The sequence below is a fragment of the Phacochoerus africanus genome, chromosome 1, assembly GCF_016906955.1.
Source record: "Phacochoerus africanus isolate WHEZ1 chromosome 1, ROS_Pafr_v1, whole genome shotgun sequence".
Taxonomy (NCBI): domain Eukaryota; kingdom Metazoa; phylum Chordata; class Mammalia; order Artiodactyla; family Suidae; genus Phacochoerus; species Phacochoerus africanus.
In genome coordinates, this window is record NC_062544.1 from 276,957,892 (window position 1) to 276,963,116 (window position 5,225).

Sequence of the window (5,225 nt, forward strand, 5' to 3'; positions counted from 1 at the left end):
AATCAGAGCTGTAGCCAAAGGCCTACATCACAGCCACAGCAATGCCAGATCCTAAACCCACTGAGTGAGGCCAGGGATCGAACTCGTGTACTCACAGATACTAGAGTGGGGTTCGTCACCACTGAGCCACAATGGGAACTCCACTCTCTCTCTATTTAGATTAGCAGGAGAAAATGGTTTGGGAGCGAGTTCCTTGTGACATAGTAACTCTGGCATTTGATAGATGAGTATTCTGGCTTTTTATTTATCGGTTCCTCCCAGTTGCTATTTTTCTTTGTCTCTGCCTATTGTGTCATTTGTCGGAAGGAGGAAGAACTACACAGCAGAACACATGCCTATGCCCTGTAAGCCTGCTTTAAGCAAGAGTAGAGCCCCCCCCCAAAAAATTAATTGGTCTAAGGTTGATGCACTCAGAAGAATGGAGAATATCCAAAAGCCTTTGTTGAATATTTTCTACAAACTTTTCAAAGGCACACTGCACTGAATGAGGAAGCCCCAGGACACAGGAATCTCTTCCTATCTGCCTTAGTGGGAAATGGTCTCCTGGATATTAACAACAAATTCAAAATAAAGTGTGGTTGGTTGGTCTGGGCAACCACTAAGCTAATAATGGGAGTTGCAGCCCAATTCTTCAAAAAAGTTTGCAGGAATGGGGGCGGCGGGGGGAGAGTTAAGAGCAACAGTTCTTGCTTTGCAACTTGAATCTTTAGAAAAACAAAAGCATGACTCCAAGAGCAACACCAGGCCCAATCAGAGCACTTATTTGCCTCCAGAAGATTGCAGATATGGTAAGAAATCCAGACATTTGAGAAGTCGTCCTGCACTTAAGAGAAAGGAAAATTTGAGAAGTAACTGTTCTAGGCCCCAGTATCCCCAGGTTCATTTTTCTCCTCCTGAAGGACAAATCCCCATCAAATGATGGGGTCAGCTGATCCTCAGTTCAGCACCAAAAGCCTACCATTAAACTTAAAATAGAGGATCTGAACTGGATTTCTTTTTTTCTTTTTTTTTTTTCTTTGCTTTTTATGGCCACACCTGCAACATATGGAAGTTCCCAGGCCAGGGGTCAAACTGGAGCTGTCACTGTGCCCTGTGCCTCATTAATTGCCAGAGGCCAGCTCCAGCAGCCAGGGAGTGTACACTTTTCCCGAAGGAGAGGGACGCGCGTTGGCTTTTGCAACGGAGACAGCTTCTTTCAGGGCGCTGGACTGCTCAAATTTTATTGGCAACAGTGCTTGATTATCTAGACAGTTTTTCACTACAGATTACATCACAGTGTTAAAAGTACATTGGTTAACTATTACATGCTACAGCAGCTATACATCATGTTCTAAGATCTTTATCTTAACTAAATTTAGTGAGTACAATTTAGGGGCAATTAGGTACAATACATAATGTGGAAAGGAGGAGACTCAGTCCAAATCATCCCATGGCCAACTTGTCTCCACAAGTTGAAGAGGTCACAGACATAAGAATTTGGCATTCACAAATCTTGTTTTTAGACTGGTGCTTATCTTTAAAGCATGATGGCAGGGAGGCAGTGTAAGCAAATATAAACCAACTTAACTAGCTATCACTTAAAAGCTTCTATAGGAGTTCCCGTCGTGGCGCAGTGGTTAACGAATCCGACTAGGAACCATGAGGTTGCGGGTTCCGTCCCTGCCCTTGCTCAGTGGGTTAACGATCCGGCATTGCCGTGAGCTGTGGTGTAGGTTGCAGACGCGGCTCGGATCCCGTGTTGCTGTGGCTCTGGCGTAGGCCGGTGGCTACAGCTCTGATTCGACCCCTAGCCTGGGAACCTCCATATGCCCCGGGAGCGGCCCAAGAAATAGCAACAACAACAACAACAAGACAAAAGACAAAATAAATAAATAAATAAATAAAAGTTGCAATTCTTTTAAAAATAAAATAAAATAAAAGCTTCTATAACTCATAGCTAGGTGTCTTTTGGTCATGAATAACATATGCTTAACTTCTATGAACCTCATTAAAATCCTAACTCTAAAGTTTACTATATAACTAGTTAGTAGGTAAACACTATGTTTTAATTAAGTTGGATTTAAAAAGGGGAAAGTCCTTTAGGATGAAATTCTTATTATAATATTGTTGTAATTGTGTTAAATCACAAATCACCACAGGAAAATAAGAATGGAAAATAAGAATAATAAGCAAATAATCAGGAAAGACTGAGGAAAACTGAATAACAAATAAAACAACAAGCAAGACTGGGTCACCCGAGAAACAATCCATGTTCTCTGACGCAAACATGGAAATTGTTTTCCTAGGAAAGCCCCAATTTTTCCCCATCAACATCAAAATGAGAGCTGTGTAACCTGAGGCCTGCCCTCGGCTTGTGCCATACAGGTAGGTCTCAGCCTGACCAGAAGCCCACCTTCGACACGCACCATTCAGGTGAGCTCCCTTCCTTGGTTAGGAACCTGCCTTCAGGTTTTTTTGCCATCAGGCAAGGTCCTTTTTTTTTGAGTCCGTGCTTCTTCTCAGCTCCCTGCAATTAATAACTGGGAACATCCCCCAATAACTGGATTGGAGGTAAGGGGGGATGGATGGATGGATTGGGGGTTCAGGATTGGCATATGCACACTGAGGCACATGGAATGATTGGCTGCAGGGAGCCGAGAAGACACAAGGAGCCAAGGAAGGGAGCTTGCCTGAACGGTACAATTCCAAGGGCTAGCTTTGATCGGGATAAAGTCCTGTCTGAACGGTGCAATTCCGAGGGCAGGTTCCTGAACAAGGAAGTGCCTGCCTGTACTGCGGCGCAATTCTGAGGACAGGCCCTAGAAGACTTACCTGCTGACCTAACAACAACAAAACAAAGGGGCTGCTTAGCAGCACAAGAATGGAAACTACTTCTTGGATAATTCAGTCTTTCCTGTTATTTGCTATTTTTATTTTCCTATATTGATTTGTGACTCAATAAACTGGAACAATGATAGAACAAAAAGAGTTTCACCCTGGTAGAATTCTCCCATTCAAATCTAATTTAGTTAAAATAAGAAATTATATTCATTAGTTTGTTATAAGTAACAATAGGTCTTAAAGTTAGGTATTTTGGAGTACACAATAGATCAAAAAATAGGTTAGGTATGCATTATTCACTGTAAAAAAACATAATAATAATAAAACTTGTTTTTAATTTCCTGGGAAGCTTTTAAGTTTTAATAAATTGGTTGCTTTTAGAAATAAAAATAATTTCTTATTTTGTCCCCTTGCCATAATACTTTGAAGTTTTTACCCTAGGTTTCAATCTAAAAATGACCTTTGTTCATGTCAGATTCTTATGTCTGTGACCTTCTGGCTGTTAATGATTAACTTAACATAATAATAGGTAGTAACCACAAGATGCTTTGTACCGAATCTCCTTATTTTCACATGACGTTTTTTTCCACATAATGTTTTGTATCCATTTACACATGATGTTTTGTGCCCATTAATTCTGGTTTGTTAAAAAATCTTTAGAACATAATGTATATCTATTGTACTGTAAAACCTGGAAACGATGATGGAATCTACAATTAAGCTGTATAAATAATCACCTATGCCAATAAAATTTGAGCAGTTCAGCGCCCTGAAGGAAGGGACAAAGAGGCTGTCTCTGTGTGCGTCTGACCACACTGTCCATCCCCGACAGGGTGTGCCACTCCCTGGCTGCTAGAGCTGGTCTCTGGCAATTGGTCAATGGGGACCTTCTGTGATCATCTATGTGGGAAATGAATCTGAAAGAGAATGGATGGATGGACACGTACACCTGAGTCACTTTGATGTACAGCAGACATTCATTATCACAGCATTGTAAATCAACTGTACTTCAACAAAAAATTTAAGAAAGAGTCGTGGTAAAGGCTTTTAAATGAGTATGATTAATAAGTGCAACCAGGAACTTCCTTCTTCCCTTTAGATCCCCAGATTCTCCGGGGGTATTTTTCCACCTATGCTGTCATTAAAGCAAAACACTAACAAACTGAGAATCAAACCTGAAAATTGATGTCACAAAATAATAATCCAATGTGTTTAAAAATGAGGCCCAAAAACTGGATAAATTTACTGAAGTCATTGTTCACTTAAAATGGATGAGTTTCACAGTATGTAAATTATACCTCAAAGTTTTTATAAGGCAATATACAAGCCCATAGTTCTCTACAAATACTCATTTAACCTTACAATTTATAATTAAATCGTTTAGTTGTAATTAACAGCTAAGCATTTGCTTATTTCATCTTTCACCCTTTATATTTTCCCTTTTGAGTATTTTTAATTCTTTAAACAGTTTATTTATATTTGCTTTTTATTTTTAGGGCCCCACCCAGGGCATATGGAGGTTCCCAAGCTGGGGGTCGAATGGGAGCCACAGCTGCCGGCCTAGCCACAACCACAGCAACGCCAGATCCAAGCAGCGTCTGTGACCTACACCACAGCTCACGGCAATGTCAGACCCTTAACCCCCTGAGCGAGGCCAAGGATTAAACCCGCAACCTCATGGTTCCTAGTCGGATTCGTTTTTGCTGCGCCAGGCCGGGAACTCCCTCTTTGCGAATTTTTATAAGGTACATAATTGATTATTAAGGTGCTTAAATAACCATTTGAATGATGGACTCAAACCGTTTACTGATATGGGCAGAAAATCAAAAGAGCTTAGAGAGCGTTGTTCTGGACACCACCCCCAAAGCCCAGAAGCCGTCACGGTCTTCTCAAAGAGGCCCTTGTCCCCAGGCCAAGATCAACGCGTCTCGGCTTCACTCGGAGGCGCCTGCACTTTGCTCACAGCGCTCCGAACAAAGGAAATGGCCTGGCCCACTCGGAAACTCTCCCCACTGCTTCCTCCCTTAGGACCAAACCGCCCCAACACCGCTTTGCTAGACTCCGGAGTCCGAGACCGGGGCACAGTAGGGTACGAACAGAGAGCGCAGAGGTTGCCCGCCGGCTGCAATTAGCAAGGGGGTTGGGGGGAGGAAACACCCGCCTCGAAATTTGCGCAGGCGCACTGGCAAATCTCCGCGTTCCTGCCAGGGTCAAGCCCTCCAGTTACAGCGCAGTCTTCCCGGAAAGGGAGGGTGGACAGCAAGTGAGCTGTCACTTTCCGGAAAGGGGGCGCGGGGAAGGCGGTGGAGTCTGGGCGGCCCCTGCCGTCCCACGCGCGTGCGCGGACGGTGGCACGCGCAGAAGGCACAGCGCGTGCGCGGGAGTCGAGGGCGGGGGGTGATGAG